Below are 18245 nucleotides of genomic sequence, written 5' to 3'. Positions count from 1 at the left end.
AAACAGAACAACATTTGTCTTTTATTATAAAAGAGTATCCTTTCTTGTCTAAACAAGAAACAGAAACTATGTTCTTAGTAAGAGCAGGCACATAACAACAATCATCTAAATCTAGTACAAGCCCGGAGGGCAGAGATAGTTGATAAGTTCCTGCTACAGCTCCATTGCTCACTCGTAGGTCCACCCGCCTTTGCCAATGCTCGCTATTTCTCGACATCAAGACAAATGTGAGAAGCACATCCAATATCTAATACCCATGATGTAGAAATAGATAGATTGACTTCTATAACATATATACCTGAAGTGGAAGTCTCACTTGCTTCTTTTCCAGTACTCGGTCTTACCGCGGTCTGACCGCAGTGGAAGCAGGTAGCATCCTTGGCGACCCCTCCTTTAGGCTTCAGTGCCTTGCCTTTGCCCTTAGCTTGGGACTTTCCTTTTGCCTTTGGGCTTGCCTTTGCCCTTATGCTTCTGGACCATCAGAATGGGCTTAACCTTCTTAAGGTTAATCTCAGCAGTTCGTAACATACTAAGGAGCTCGGGTTCATGTTATAATACAGAACGAATTGACTATAGCTATCCGGCAAGGATTGCAAGATTAAGTCAGTGGCCAGCTCTTGGCCAAGTGGGAACCCCAGTCTTTGTAGGTTCTCTATGTACCCAATCATCTTGAGTACATAAGGACCTACAGGAGCCCCGTCTGACATCTTGCACTGAAACAGTGCCTTCGAGATCTCAAATCTCTCATGCCTCGCTTGTCCCTTTGGCGAAGATGCTCAACCATATCAAAAGCGCCCATCAACTCATGTTGCTTCTGAAGCTCTGAGTTCATGGTCGCGAGCATTAGACAGGACACATCTAATGTGTCGTCTTGATGCTTCTTGTAAGCATCTTTGTCTGCCATTGGCAGGAGGAGCCTCCGAATGGGCTGCTCCAGAACGCAGCTTACGCTCCCGGGTGAGAACTATTCTCAAGTTCCTGCACCAGTAGCTCCTGTGAGCTTGTCCTTCTCAAGGACAGATCGCAGGGAGAAGGAATTCGTGTTCGATGTCATGGTTATCTACAACAGAAAATTTGTAGAAATAAATATCATATTCTTTAAAACATTTAATTAGGCCTTTAATTAAATGATGCTCCCACTGAATTCTATAATTTTTGTGGGACAAGATCCACATCATACTAACCCTTGAGTTAGCTTTGGTTAATACGCCCAAGGCTTAGTATGATCGGTAGGTAACGATTACCAATTACATCTCTATGCAACTCTTGTTTATAGGATAAATATCCGCATTTATTTTAAAACTCGAGTTAGCTTTGGCTAATACGCCCGAGAGTTAATATAGATGTGATTTTTGACCTATCTTTCCAACTATTGGAAGAATGCCTATAGTTAACTCGATCCAACCGAGTAACTATGAATACTCAATCTAATTGTATTCACCCATGCGTTGATAGGCGGGACCAAGATTGTCCCTCCGTACCCTACCAAGATAATATGTATTGCTCTGCTTTGGCAGATTCAACAATACATGTGATCGAGGTAGTGATAGGTATCACAGCACGGTTAGGCATTTTAGAGTTGGTTCGATCTAGATCTAATCTAATCGAGAAGGATGCATCTTGTGCACGACTTAGATCTAATCTAATCGCAAGGGTGCATCATGTGCACGACTTAGATCTAATCTAATCGTTAAGGCACTAATTAATTAATTAATTATTAAACATGCATCAAATACATAACAAATAATTAATTAATCTATTTGTGATTTAGTCATGGCCCTACTACGATCTTCTCAAGCCAATGAGAAGATCGAATGGTCAACCTAGGGTCAACAGCTTCTCCAAGCTCCTCCCTTTGACCATCTTGTGTTGCTCGTGCCCGCCTCGGAACTCCGTCTCGTGTGGACCCTCCACCGCTCCAATTTGTACATTACAATTTGAAACTCGAGTTACATTCGAGTCTAAATCTAATTTACAACCAGAATATAAGAGAGAGGCACGACTCGCAGGTCGCGAAAATAAAATAAAATTACAAGCACGCACATCACATAACGGTACGCAGGCCGTATTATGAATTACAACACATTGTCCAATCAAATTGGGTCTTTGGGCCATGAATATCACAAATTTACTATATAATTCAAAATTATATATTTTTCATAATTTTCTATAATTTTAAAATTAATTTTTAAAATTTTTACGAGTAAAATTTCCGGCGGTCCCGTTTAGCGGTTTCGGGCGCAATCGCAGAACGGATCCCCTTGCGGGGGCCAGCGCCCACCCGCGATCTAACCATCGCGAGGGTTCCTTTATCCAACAGCACCTAAACCTGCTGTCCCAAAACGATTTGGGCCGAGACATTGCCGCTTCGGAAAAATCTTCGATTTCGGGTGCAATTGCGGAGCAAATCCCTTACGGGGTTAGGGGCAGTACCCACGATCTAACCATCGTGAGTTGCTCCTTTGCGATCTAATGGCACCGACCCCGCTGTCCCAAACGAATTTGGGGAAAAATCTTTCCGGTAGTCGAAGCCTACAAGTGCCGAGACACTTGTGCTTCGCTTCTACGGAAAAATTACTCATAAAACTCTAAAACTCAATTTTACAGAAAATTACAGAAACTTTTAGTTTTCATAAAACCAAAAACAAATTTGTACAAGCCTTGCACGTGGCTCTGATACCACTGTTGGGTTCTTCGGGCCGCGAAAACCGCTTTTTCGCGTCGCGGAAACCCCGAGTCACCCAAAGCCAAGGATCTCGTGCAAGGAAAAACCGAAGAGAATACGAGTACGAATTTGGAAAAACCTTTTAGATCTACTCCTAGATCTACATGCTAAGAATTTTACCCTTGTTGCGTGCCTTTCGCTTTCCCGTTCGTCCAAGGTGTTGCCGGATCTCTAGACCGTCAAGCGTCGGTCCTCTAGATGTATCCACACGGACACGTAGGTGGAGAAAAATCTCACACAAAGGTGTGCTAGCACCTTGATGAGATTCGCCCAAGGCAAGGAGGAGAGGGAGAGGGAGAGCTTGAGAGGAAGAAGGAGGAAGAAAAACCACACTTGAATGAAAATGAATTCACCCAAGAAACAAAGTGGCCGACCACTTCTCAAAAACTCACAAAATTAATTGCATTAATTGCAATTAATATGAAACCATTAAGAGAGTGGCTTTGTAACTTCCATGAGGTGACACCCATAATGATGTGGAACATCATTATTGGTCCACCTAATGCCAACTCACCAATGAGGTGGCAAAAGGTCAAGTCAAAATTGACCTTTGGTCTTCCTTCTCTAGTCAAGTCAAACTTGACTCAATCTCTACCATGGTTGATCTAATCCAACCATTTGATTCAAGCCAATTTAATATAATGAATCTAATTCATTAAATTAAATTGATTTAATAAGTCATAATCTAAATTAGACTCATTAAATACATGAATCAACTTGAGTCGAACTCAAGTTAGCCCAATTAGGATTACTCTTAATCCAATTTGATTTATCAAATAAATCTAATCCTCTTGGTTCATCATATGAACCTAATCTCCATCTATTTGTCCTAAGTGTGTGACCCTATAGGTTCTTGTAACGTTGGCAATGCCCTAAACCCATTTAGGAGCATAAGTAATGAGCGGTATCTAGCAACACATCATTACTACCCAAGTTACAAGAATGTCGAGATCCGACATCACCTTGTGACTACCAATTGTGACTCCTCACAAAATAATGACAAGTGTCCTTCTATCCTAGACATCTAGATTGATCAATATGAGGCATAGACCGTGTCATCCTCTAATCAATCTAAATCTTGAACTCCAAGTAGACTCACTCGATCAAATGAGCTCAACATCTAATGTTGACTCATTTGGGCATGGCCATGCACTTAGTGGTCTCACTCTATCAAGAATACCGATGTCTCTCCCGTCATATGGGAGGGATAGATCCCATCTACATCACTCACATCCCTCCGCATAATTTGTTACATACCCAGTAATCGCCTTTATAGTCCACCCAGTTACGGGTGACGTTTGACGAAACTAAAGTACATAACTCCTTATGTAGGGATCCATGGTGACTTCAGGTCTAAGGACTAATAGTCATACTAATAGCCACATGAGAAAGTATATGACACTCATATAACGATCCATGATACTTTCTCATGGCGGGTCATTCAGTATACATTCTCTAATGCATACCCATGTGTCAGCTTGATATCTCTATATCCATGACTTGTGAGATCAAGTCATCGAGCTGACCTACATGCTAGTCTTATTGTATTAACATTGTCCCTGAATGCTAATACTCGACTAGGAATGATTTAGAGTAGTGTTCCCTATATCATCTCACTATCGATTCAACTAATCGATTGATATAGGTATGAACCTTCTACTCAAGGACGCTATTATACTTAATCTATTTGGCACTAATATAAATAAGTATAATAACCAAACAAATGCCTTTATTAATATACAAGAATATGATATACATGAGTCCATACAATCATCAAATGATTGGCTCTAGGGCTCTGACTAACAACTTCGCCAGTAGCAGGAAGTATCAAAAGACGGACCACTGCTTGTTTACTCTCAAGCAAGGGCTCACTGAGTCATTGAGAAGCTATATCAAACACTTCAACCAAGTGGCTCAGGATGTTCCTTCGGCCACATCAGAAATACTTATGAGTGTCTTCTCCCTTGGACTAACCGAGAGAGAGTTCTTTCGAGATCTCATTAGAAATCCCATAAAGAATTTTGACGAGATGCTGGAGAAGGAGGCCAGCTACATTAATGTGGAGGAAGCGTAGGCGGCGCGAAGAAAGATAGATAAACCTCCTCCTGTAAATAAGCCCGAGAGGAGAGTGCCTCAACCTCCTGCTCAACATCTCCCGCACGCTCAGGACGCACGACCGACTTTTCACCCCGGTCAGGATGCTCGGCCGATCCCACGGGTAGCTGTAGTTCATGCTCCCTGACCTGGAGCTTGGGGATCGCGCTATTGCACATACCATCGATCCCACTCACATGCTACCAGCGAGTGCTTTCAATTCGCCCGTGATGCCCAGCGTGCTGCTGAGCAGGGTTTGCCACCTCCTGAGCTAGCTCCTCAAGTCCAACGAATGATGGAGGAGCGACGTAATGCAGCGAGGCAGGTCAGCTGACCCCGGGTCGATCAGGAAGCGCCAAGAATGCAACAACAAGGGCACACTAGGGAGCAAGGAGAAGCCCGTGAGGCAGAGAATCGGGGCAAAGCGACCATCCGTGATATAGGTATGATCTCCGGAGGACCTACCGATGGAGATTCGGGCCGAGCACGCAAGTCTCATGAACACCGGTTGGAGATTCATGATGTTGGATGCAGCAAGGAGCAGGGCGCTGGCCAAGTTATCAACTTCGGCCCGCAAGACCTGGAGGGACTGGAAGTGCCTCATGACGACGCTCTTATCATCAGAGCAATCATAGCCAACAACCGCATAGCCAGAGTCTTCGTTGACACTAGGAGCTCTGTCAATGTGCTGTTCAGGTTTGCTTTCGAAGAAATGCAGATTGACGCCAGCGAGCTTCAACCGGTAGCTACTTCTCTATATGGCTTTACTAGTAATGAAGTAAAGTCCATGGGTCAGATCAAGTTGGCCATATCTTTGGGGAGTGAGCCATTAGTTAGAACCAGAAGGAGTACCTTCCTCTTAGTAGACTCGCCCTCTTCTTATAATGTTATCCTGGGCCAACCCGCTTTACATGAGTTCCGGGCTGCTATTTTCACTTTCCACCAGAAAATCAAGTTCCCCATGGGCGAGTAGGTTGGGGAAGTTAGAGGGGAGCAGCGGGTTTCTAGGCGATGCTATATCGACATAGTTAAAGTGGAGGCTCGCAAAGTACAGAGAACTCAGGACAGGGTTGTGCACGCCATTCAAGAAGAACCCCTGCCTATAGGTGAAGAACCCATTCCCTGGGAAGAAGTTCAGCTATATCTTGAACATCCAGAAAGCCTTACTCGGGTTGCAGGTGACTTACCTCCCGAGCTCAAAGAAGAACTGATCCAGTACTTGACCCGCAACAGAGATGTGTTTGCCTGGTCTGCTGAAGAGTTACCAGGGGTCAAGCCTGAAGTAGCGGAGCACAAGTTACACTTCTTGCCTGATGCCCGACCTGTCAAACAGAAGAAGAGAAACTTCTCGGCCGACCAGAATAAAATTATCAGAGCTAAAGTGAACCAGCTCAGGAAAGCAGGACATGTCCGAGAATTACAGTTCATGTCCTGGCTTTCCAATGTGGTCTTAGTAGCAAAATCCAATAATAAGTGGAGGGTATGCATAGATTTCCATGATCTCAATCGGGCCAACCCTAAAGATTGTTATCCTTTACCCAGAATTGATCAGCTGGTAGACTCAACCGCCGACTGTGAAAGAATTTGCATGTTGGATGCCTATTAGGGGTACCATCAGATTCCCTTAACCCTGGAGGACAAGGAGAAGGTCAGTTTTATTACGGCTAATGGTACTTTTTGTTACACTATCACACCTTTTGGGCTCAGGAACACTGGAGCTACTTATTAAAGGATGATGGACAAAATCTTCCGGGAGCAAGCTGAGCGCAATGTGGAAGTCTATGTGGACGACATACTTATCAAATCTCCCTCAGCCATAAATCTAATAGCCGATGTGGAGGAAACCTGCATCACCCTCTGACAATACGGGCTAAAACTAAATCCCTTGAAGTGTCTGTTCGGAGCCAAAGGAGGGAAATTATTGGGATACTTGGTGACAGAGCGGGGAATTGAAGTCAATCCTTAAAAGGTCCAAGCACTCCGAGATATGAAGGCTCCTCAGAACTTGAGGGAGGCTCAGAAGTTGGTAGGCAGGATAACAACCCTGTCTCGATTTATATCCAGATCAGCAGACAGAGCAACGCCCTTCTTCAAAGTGCTCAGAAAAGCCTCCAAATTCCAGTGGGGCGAGGAATGCACGCGGGCTTTTGAGGAATTAAAGAAGTATTTGGAGGCTCTGCCTTCTTTATTCAAGCCTATTATAGGGGAGCCGCTCTGGGTCTACCTGTCAGCCACCCCTGAGGCCGTGGGGCGCGGTGTTAGTGAAAGAGCAGGATAATGTACAACGACTGGTGTACTTTTTTAGTCATCTATTGAAAGGGGCTGAGTCTAGATACACAACCCTGGAGAAGTTAGTTTACAGATTAGTGCTCATGGCTCGACGTTTAAGACCCTATTTCCTAGCTCATCCTATCACGGTCTTCACGAATATCACAATGGGAAAAGCCCTTATCAACGTCGAGGTTGCAGGCCGACTTATCAAGTGGGCGACATAGCTGGGGGAGTATAATATAGCTTATCAACCTCGTACAACTATTAAAGCGCAGACGTTAGCTGATTTCCTGACCGAGATTCATCAGACTGACTCACAAGAAACTTGGAAGGTATATGTGGATGGGTCGGCCACACATCAGGGAAGTGGTGTCAGAGTTCTTCTGATATCACCTCAGGAAGACATCTTGCAGCTAGCCGTGCGATTAAATTTCAGGGTCACTAATAACGAGGCAAAGTATGAAGCTTTATTGGCAGGTATGCAGACAACCTGGCATGTGGGAGCTACCCGAGTGATTGTTTACTCAGATTCCCAATTGGTAACACAACAAGTGGCGGGCCATTTTGAAGTCAACAGTGATAAGCTACAAGTATATCAAGAAGCTTACGAGAAAATGAAAGAAGAATTCAAGGAGGTCATGGTGAGCAAGATTCCCAGAGCAGAGAATGGCCAAGCTGACGAGTTAGCCAAAATGGCCAGTTCTCTGACAACATGGGTATTAGATAGGTCAATAACACAGACCTTCCTCATAGCTCAAATAGATCTTCAGAATAACAGGGACGAGCTTATTGACTGGAGGGCCCCAATGATTAGTTATCTGCAGTATAGTAAGGTATACTACCGATCGATCTGGAGGAAGCACGACTGGTCAGGAAAAAGGCACATGCCTATACCATGATAGGGGATCAATTATATAAGCGGGCATTTTCCAGGCCTTTACTTAAGTGTTTAAGCATGGAAGAGGCAGAGCATGCTTTGCGAGAGCTACATCAGGGGTGTTGCGGCAGTCATGTGGGAGGTCAAACATTAGCCTGCAAGGTGCTATTGGCCGGTTATTTCTGACCCACATTATAAAAGGATGCTCAGCAGTTGGTAAACACTTGTTTGTCTTGCTAGAAGCATCAGAATCTGACACATATGCCCCACCTCAATGCTAAGAACGCCCATTGTTTCCTGCCCCTTTGATCGGTGGGGTATGAATATTGTAGGACCATTCCCTATGGCGCTAGGTCAAAAGCGATTTCTACTTGTGGCCGTGGATTACTTTTCTAAATGGGTGGAAGCTGAAGCCCTGACCAGAATTACAGAAGGAGCAGTTATTAATTTTTTGTGGAAAAACATTTTGTGCAGGTTCGGCATACCCCATAAGCTAGTATCAGATAACGGAAGACAATTCTAGGTCGGAAGATCCGGGCCTGGTGTCAAGGGTTCGGCATTACTCAGGCCTTCACCTCCATAGCATACCCACAGAGCAATGGGTAGACAGAGGTCATCAACCGAGAGATTGTGTGGGGATTGAAAGTTAAGCTAGATCATGTTGGAGGAGATTGGGTAGAAGAATTGCAAAGTATTCTCTGGACCTACCGTACAACGCCTCGGGAGAGCACAAGCCTCACTCCCTTTCATTTAGTCTACGACAATGAAGCGGTGGTGCCTATAGAGATCGGGGTGCCTTCCACTAGGAGGATGCTATACGACGAGGAGAATGCTGAGCGACGACTCGCAGAGCTGAACCTCATCAGTGAAACTCACGAGCGAACGACAGCCAGGCTAGCTGCCTATCGACAAAGGATGAGGCAAAATTATGATAAAAGGGTGGTTCCTCACTTCTTCGGAGAAGGGGACATGGTCTGGAAGCGAACAAAGCCTGTTGGGGATGTGGCCAAATTAGCACCCCAATGGGATGAACCCTATAAAGTTGTTAAAAAATTGCAATCAGGTGCATACTACCTACAGGACGATCGGGGTAAGAATCTAGACCGACCCTGGAGCGCCAATTATCTTCAGCCTTACCGCACATAGATAACTTTCTTTTCTGAGAAGCTTGAACTTGATAAATATAGGGTCGTGGAAGGTAAGGTAATTCAGGTCAGGGGTACTTACTCGACCGGTTAGTAAGAATGTTTGCCTGGTCAGGATTGTTACGTCCTTTGTAAATTGTCAAACCCATTTTGGACTCAAACACAAAAAGCGGGGAGTAAGAACATTAACTGGAAAGTGGTTCGATTTATATAGTACACAAATACAAGTTACTTAAAAGAAGAAAAGACTTCGTTGGGTATCTCATCCAAAATAAGATGATGATTTAAGAAATCGGCAGGGGGAGCAGACCTAAAGTATCCTTGTTCATACAGTTGTCGCATGGCCCCTGCCGCACCATAAGCTATGGCAGTCACGAGGTGATCCCCGACTTGGACCCCAAACTCCCAGGAATGGAGGTAGGCTTCCCGACTCAGCTGACAGCGTTCAATTTCTCCCACCTTGTATATTTCCAGAGTTGAGGTAACTCCGGAAAGGCCAGAATGGGCTTGTGACAGTTCAACTTTCAGGGCATGCAGTTGTACGGCTTGGGATTCCAAAGTCCTAGCCTGCTCTTGTAGGAGAGTTTCTTTAGATCTTAGTTCTTTGGTCAGCTGATCTATGTTCTGCTTATGGAGACTCTCGGTGTGGCTTTTCTCCTCACGGAGGCCTTGGAGCTCTTGGTTGGCTTCCCGCAAAGCTTGTTGGTGCTGAGCATTGGCCCTCTTCAAAGCCCCTATTTTAGCCCTTTGTGCGTGGTCAGCCACTGCAGGATCATTTAATTGCAATTCCAGCTCAGCTACCTTATCCGACAACACTTTATTACGATGGCAATAGAGATGAAGCGTTTGATTCATCACCAGAGATTCAACATGAGCTTGAGCCAAAAAGGTAAATTTTTTTAGAAGAGTGGAAGGAGTGTTGTTGCACGAATAGGTGAAGCTCACCTAGACATACAACTTGAGAACCTATCCATTCAGTCAGGTACAGACAGTCCCTCCATCTGCTGAAAGTTTTCATCCCAACAGGTAGCTAGTTGACCTCTTAGAATAAGGCAGCTAGTGGGAGCATCCTGTTGTCGCATTAGCCCTTGCTCAGAAGGCTTGATGGAATAATACTCGTGATAAGAGGGCTCTTGCGGTTGTGAAGCTGCTGCCGCAGGTTCAGGAGGATTGAAAGGGGGCGAGTGAGATTCCCCTGGATGTGATTCATCAGGCAGGGGAGTCGCTAAAGGACCCACTGTATTGCTTGGTGTTCTTGAAGGAGCATTGACAGGCACAGAGGAAGAAGCAGGTCGGGAGGAAGTTGAAGCTTGCTCCCGTGAACGTGTGGGAGGGAGATCCGTGAGGGTCGCAGGACTGTGGGCAGACACAGGGGGATCCTGGACGTGCAGGGCTGTAGTTGGAATGGAAGACCTGTTGGTCGGTTCAGCGGACGGACTGTCAGCACTTAGGTCTGGTGCTGTATATCTTCGACGAAATCTGTGAGTCAGGGGTTGGTCGTCCGACTCTGAATCTTTAGAGGAAGGTCGAGATCGCCGAGCCGAGGGAGGCGCAGTAGGTTTGTTGGTGGGATCGACAGCGAGACGTGCTTATCAGGCCGCCCGGGACACCGCTCGGAAAGCAGGACTAGCAGGGGGAATGTCCGCTGACCCTGAGGAAGGTCGGGGAGTCGGTCGGGAGGAAGGTTCCGCGACTGTTCGAGGGGTAGACTGAGGAGTTGATTGAGGGGCTAACTGAGGAGTGGCAGTGGTAGTTGTTCCTAGACGAGCAGGAGCAGAATGGGGAAGGGGTCTCCTATCTAATATGATTCTGTTTCTCCGCATTATTTCTGTTGGACCTCGTGGATGTTTTGATGTGATCAACCAAGTTGGTTATGTCCTGCTTTATATTTGATCCCTGTGTCTGAGTGTGCAGGAGCTTAGGAGTGTAGGAAGTCGAGCGGAAGACGCAGCTAGCGAGAAGGACGACATGGGAAGGGAGCCGACGGGCTCAGTGCGTCCGAAGGACAAGAGAGCTGCGGAAGAGTACACCGGTGGGCGAGAAGAACGTGCGTGGAGTTCGAGGGACATTAAGTCGGGGAGGAAAGCTGCTCGAGGAGAAGGCCGGAAATTGGGTTCGGGTGAGTCCTATTTCGGTTGGTCGAATCACCCAAACTATCGAAGCATCGGAAGCCAATGCAATGGAGCTGGAAAAGAAGCACAAGCTGGAAAACCAGCTTGAAGGCGCCTTCATGAAGCATGAAGGCACCCTCAACATGAAGGCGCCTTAAAGCTTGATGAAGGCGCCTTCAATAGGTCAGTTTTGACCGTTTGCGCTGCGGATAAAATTTTATCCTCTGACCGAGCTGGAGGCGCCTTAGACCCTCGGGATAGACTTTCCAGGAGCTATATAAAGGCTCCTGGAGCTAGGAATTATTCATTCAACTTTGTATTAGATTTCCTAGCAACTGTTGAGCTTTCTAAGTGTGTAAAAGACTTCTCCACTTTCAGAGAAAGAGTTTTCTTACTGTGCTTTTCATCGCCTTGGATTAACAACCGTCTTGGTTGTAACCAAGTTAATTCCGGGTCTTCTCTATTTCTTTTTGCTTAATTGTTTTATTTTAGTGTTGCTATTTTTGAGTTGAAAGTTTGAGGAGGGTATAATTTTTATTTGCAGGTAATTCACCCCCTCTTGCCGGCCTCCGCTGCACCTACAATTGGTATCAGAGCCAGACCACCTCAGAAGGACTAACCGCCGACTGAAGCACAATGATTAAGATGATGGTCGGAGCAAATATTCATCCTCCAAAGTTCAACGGAGATTTCGCTACATGGAAGCGAAAAATGGAGGTATTTTTTAAAACTGAATTTGATATACTTTTAATAATGAAATATGGATATGCAGCGCCGAAAGATAAAGAAGAAAACACGTGGAGCAAGAAGGAGCAAGCCGATTTTGTCGCTAACGGAAAGACTGAGTTCCACCTGCTTAGCGTTCTGCCACCTCAAGAGGTAAATCGGATCGGAAGCTATGACTCCGCGAAAGATCTCTGGGAAAAATTCCTGGAGCTTCACGAAGGTATCTCCGAAGCGAAGCTAGCGAGGCGCGACATCCTCTGGACCCAGTTGACGAACCTCCGGATGAACCAAGGCGAGAAGGTAGTGCAACTCCAAGCGAGGATTAAAGAGCTGATCACACAATTAAGCAACCTTGGAGAAGAAGTAAAGAACCGAGACTCGATCCGATACGCGCTCAACGCCTTCCCCAGAACTCTAGAGTGGGCCTCCTTAGTAGATGCGTACTACATCTGTAAGGACTTCGAGGTAAGTACTCTATAATAATTGTTTTCTACTTTTGAACTTCACGAATCTCGAGTTGCAGAGCCCAATGGAGTAGAGAAGACTAGTCAGAACATTGCCTTAAAGGCAAGAATAAATGGTTTTGACTCCGAAGCCTCGGTCGATGAATCCGAAGGGCACTACTAGTAAGATGCTTCAATAAATTTTTTAAATCTAATAAATTTAGACCGCAGACAAAGAGGCATCATCAAAGAAAAATGACGATTCGTTGCTACAATTGCAACGAAAAAGGGCACATCAAAAATGACTACCCGGACTTGAAGAAAAAGGGGAAGGAGAAGGAAAAGACAAAGTACAAGAAACCAGAATCATCCAAGCACAAGAACCTGAAGGCCACTTGGTTAGATTCGTCTTCTTCCAAATCAGACGTCGAAGTTTTCTCCGGGTTAGCGATGATGGCTAACCATCTTCCCGAAGATGACTCAAGCTCCGAGATGAGCATAGATGAAGGGGGAGGAACATCAGAAGAAGAAAGCTGCAGTGAAGGGGGAGCATCACCTAGTCAGGTTAGTAAGGTGCGTAATCTAACCCCTACTCAGTCATTTTTATTTATCAAGTCTCTTTCTAAAGAGTTAGATCAATTAGAAAAAGAAAATGAACATTTGGAATTAGAGAATGCAAAATTGAAAAATTGAAATATGCTGCATGTTCAAATGTTTTCCAAAAATCTAAATTAAAATTTTTTGGTAAATTAAACTGGTATATTAGAAAGCATCAAGGTCAACTTAAGAAAATTCCTAAAATTTATATACCCCCTAGATTTTTAATTAACTCAGTAGGAAGGAATCTATACTGGATTCCAAAGTCTTTGATAAATTAGAATTATTGAAGTTAGAGTTTACAGCGAGTAAATTAAACAATGAATTTCTTTATGAAGCTTTGTCTAAGGAAGTGGCTGTTACTCCAATAACCAAGAAGGCCTAGTGTCTTGCCACGACCTGGAAGCCGAAATATCGAAATAAAATGTTTAATCCACTTCCTGGTAAAAGCATTAAAAGTTAAAAATTAAATAATGTTTTGAAAGTTTTTCAAACTTTTTCTTGAAAACTCTAAAAAAATCATTTTTTAAATTATTATGGATAAATTTTAAAAATTCAGGTTACTTAGAATTTTATTTAATTTCTAAAAATTCATTTTTACCTAGAATTTTTACTTAGAAATTCTTTCTAAAAATTCTAAAAATTCATATTTAGGAAATTCTTTCTGTTTTAAACTTATATTTTTTTTTTGTTTACCCTGTTTTTGTTGTGATCAAAGGGAGAGAAATATGTACAAGTTTAGGGGGAGTTAGGAAGATTTAAGAATTTCAAAATTATTTAATATTGCAAATTTTATTGTAAATTTTATGCTTAAACTGTTAGTTAGTAATTTATTTAAATTACTATTTATTTTTATACCCTAACTTGAACTTGGGTTGATGCACATCAAAAAGGGGGAGATTGTTGGACCCCGTGGATGTTTTGATGTGATCAATCAAGTTGGTTAGGTCCTGCTTTGTATTTGATCCCTGTGTCTGAGTGTGCAGGAGCTTAGGAGAGCAGGAAGTCGAGCGGAAGACGCAGCTAGCGAGAAGGACGACACGGGAAGGGAGCCGACGGGCTCGGTACGTCCGAAGGACGAGAGAGCTGCGGAAGAGTACACCGGTGGGCGAGAAGAACGTGTGCGGCGTTTGAGGGACGTTAAGCCGGGGAGGAAGGCTGCTCGAGGAGAAGGCCAGAAATTGGGTTCGGGTGAGCCCTATTTTAGTTGGCCGAATCACCCAAACTATCGGAGCATTGGAAGCCAACGCAATGGAGCTGGAAAAGAAGCACAAGCTGGAAAACCAGCTTGAAGGCGCCCTCATGAAGCATGAAGGCACCCTCAACATGAAGGCACTTTAAAGCTTGATGAAGGCGCCTTCAACAGGTCAGTTTTGACCGTTTGCGCTGCGGATAAAATTTTATCCGCTGACCGAGCTAGAGGCACCTTGATCCTTGTTGGAGGTGCCTTGGACCCTCGGGATAGACTTTCCAGGAGGTATATAAAGGCCCCTGGAGCTAGGAATTATTCATTCAACTCTGTATTAGATTTCCTAGCAACTGTTGAGCTTTCTAAGTGTGTAAAAGACTTCTCCGCCTTTAGAGAAGGAGTTTTCTTACTGCGCTTTTCATCGCCTTGGATTAACAACCGTCTTGGTTGTAACCAAGTTAATTCCGGGTCTTCTCTATTTCTTTTTGCTTAATAATTTTATTTTAGTGTTGCTATTTTTGAGTTGAAAGTTTGAGGAGGGTATAATTTTTATTTGCAGGCAATTCACCCCCTCTTGTATGCCTCCGCTGCACCTACAATTTCTTGTTCGCTGAAGGGGAGTGGCTGGACGTCTGATGCGCGGAGCAGGGTGTTGGCTGCACGGGGAAACCAGAGTTGTAGTCATCATACCAAACAACAGTGAAGTAATTCAAAGTCAGGCAAAACTCACTCAGAGAGCGAGGCAACTCGGAAGAAGAGATGCAGCTTAGCCTGAAGAAAGATAGCACCTCTTCAGTTATTAGGTACGTATTTCTTTAAAATTTTTCTAATTTGGTCATTATGGTAACTAAGGTACTAATTCAATTCACTATATCTTCTAACATTTTGAATCTGTGAGCATACACGATTTTTCAAATATTCTATTTACTTTTTCAAGTTTTCATTTTCAATTTTTTTTTTATCAAAGTCTTCTAATCGACAAGATTTAGCTAGAGTTAATTTTAATTCTTTAACTTTTTTTTTCTAATTTACAGTAATTTTTTGTTAATAGTTTTATAAATTGAAATAACTTGTCAGGAGGAAGAGACCGTACCTGACTTACCTTGTCGATCCCGTATCCGAAGCTCCTCCTGAAGTACTGCTTTCATCCGATGTTGATAGATCGGATGAGTACGATAGAGGGGGGGTGAATATCGTACTCTTTTAAAAACTTTTCTTTTCGTATTTCAAAACAATTCGAGTACGCAGCGGAAAATATAAAGGGACAAGTTTGTTTACTTCGTTCGGAGCCTAGTTCGACTCCTACTCGAAGGCCTGTGATCCTTGATCGCACCGATGGACAAATCACTATAGCTCTTCTTTCCAAGATCCTCGGAAAGAAGCAGATCGTACAAATGAGCAAGATAGTAACAACCCTACTATCTTGCTTAAGTGAATTAAAATGCAAGCTTATATAAAAATATACCGACAAGTAAATGCAGTTGAAGCTTTGGTCGGCACTTCCGGATAGTGTGGTTTGCTGAGCTGATGAAGGCTTGTAGCACGGTTTGCTTGCAGAACAGAACTTGAGTCGATCAGAGAAGAGTTGCTGAGCCTCAGACCTCGAGTTCCTTTTATAAGTGCCATTGTTTTTGGTCGACCAATCCCTCTGTTCGGTCGACCGGACCCGCTCCCTTCCTTCCTGGCTGGATTTTGACGTTGGCTCGATCTTTTGCATTAACTGATCTTTAATGGTTCGGCCGACCGATAACCTTGTTCGGTCGACCGAACGGTGAATTTCCCTTCTCGTCGAGATTCACACTTAATGCTCCATTAATGCTTTTATTGGTTCGGTCGACCGAACCTCATTTTCGGTCGACCGATCATGCTGTGATGCCATATTTGCGATCCTGATCTGCTTTGCCATTTTTGCATGTTCGGTCGACCGAACCTTTTTTCGGTCGACTGATAAAAAGCCTTTTTTGGTCGACTGAACCTCCTGTTCAGTCGACCAAACCCTTGGTCAAATGAATCTTTCTGAGTGCTGGTCGCGTGACCGCTGACAGAGCCTGATTCTGAGTTCTGAGTCAAAAGTTATGGCCATTTGAAGTTCAAGGGGTCATATGATTCTGCAACACAAAGTTAGTTCGATATAATAATAATATTCCTACAAAACAAAGTTAGCATAGTTATAATACATTAGTAGTAATATGCATGAGTATAACAGTTAGGATTGTCTTGATCTCAACTTGGAAACCTTCCCGGTTTCTTCAGTTGGATCAGCGACCTTAGGTTGTTCTCTTCAGGAACCCGACCTCACTGTTGCTCCTCCAGTTATTTACCTCAACCTACCTACCAAACATTGGGTCCTCCAGACCTGTTTGGACTTTACTTTCTAGTCGTGACTAGGACTTTCTCGATTGAATAAATAGCCTGCACACTTAGCCAAATTATCAGATCATACACTACAACAAAAACATTAAAAGACGATGGTTAAAAACTGTTGTCGTAGACCCTTTAAAACCGTTGTAATTGGTAGTGTTGTTAAAAGTGGGAGCTACGACAACGGTTTTAAAACGTTGTCTTTGAATGAAAAAACAACAGTTTTGCAACGGTTTAAAACCGTTGTCTTTGAATGAAAAGACAATGGTTTAAAACCGTTGTTGTTTAGTGTATTTTTCTACCAGTTACAACCAATTTTGGGGCTACGACAACGGTTTTAAACCGTTGTCTTTGAGGGTGATAGACAATACTAATGATTTTAAACCGTTGTCTTTTAAATTATTATCTTTTAATACTAATATATCATATTTCAATATAAATATATAATAAAAAATCATAATCACAAAAGAATGAATATTCCTCACATCAATATCATTCAAAATGTTACTTATACAAGAATTACAATCACAAAAGAAGAAACATGTCTCATGTTCAAATAAAATTTATCCCAATACAAATAAACAAATAAACTCTATTTACAACTAATGAACAATAGCCAAAAGACTAGAAACTTTTAATGGTGGTTCATGCCATGTAGGATTGCACTTAATTATTATCAACCCAAATCTTATCACAATCTTCAACTTGTAGGATTTCATTGGACTCCTCTTTCTCACTTATTTTTTCATACCAACCTTTTCCAATATGAAGTTGGTGCCGAAGACTTGATAAGGTGCTTGGATGAGAATGAGAAGGGAGACGAGGAGGCAAGCCAAGCCAACCTTGAGGGAAAAGGTCACCCTGTCTGTGTCCTCTCTAGCAAACTCCCACACTTCCCTCATAAATTTCCTCATTGGTATTGTGGCTTTGCCATTATTATCCTTGGTAGACTTCTTCACGCTTTCTGATTGTGGTGTTGAGTTTGGCACCAAGCAAATGTCGATCTGAATATTGCTACCTTTCTTTCCGTTCATTGTAGTTCTACATGTAAGAAAACAACATCGATAGCACAGGTATACAAGAAAATTTAAAAAACAAAAATCTATCTATATATCTTACCTGAAGAATAGGGTGATTGTTGATGTATATGAAGCTAGCTCTTTGTTGGTGCTGAAATGAGTGAATGGAGAGATCGACATCGGAGAGCATTTAAAGAGAATTGGTAGATGAGATCATGTTAGTGCAAGTGTATGAAACAGTGGGGTAGTGGCTAAATTTTAGCTTAATGTGGAGAATGATACCGGTTAATAATAGAAAGAAAGATGCATTTAATAAACATGCATATACATACTTTGATGATGTGGTCATGGATGCTTGAGAACAAAATAATATATTACAGATAGAGAATTAGAATTATGAATGCATGGTTTGCCATTGACCAAACATTAATTAATTAGCTAGCTACTTTTTGCTCAGCATGGTTCCATCACCGTGCCTACTCAAAGCATGTGGAATAACAAGACAAATAGTATTTATATCTGGAACAAGTAAATTTGAAAACTTAAATATGATCTCATTGAAAAACACTGAAATTTTCAGCGTCCACCATTTATTTTACATGGGATAAGTGCATCTTGTGCCCAAGCTATTATATTATAGGTTTTCAAGAACCTTAAACAATTCATCCATAACACCTAATACCATAT

This window comes from Zingiber officinale, chromosome 9A, assembly GCF_018446385.1.
Source record: "Zingiber officinale cultivar Zhangliang chromosome 9A, Zo_v1.1, whole genome shotgun sequence".
Taxonomy (NCBI): Eukaryota; Viridiplantae; Streptophyta; class Magnoliopsida; order Zingiberales; family Zingiberaceae; genus Zingiber; species Zingiber officinale.
Note: the sequence above shows the minus strand (reverse complement) of the source record.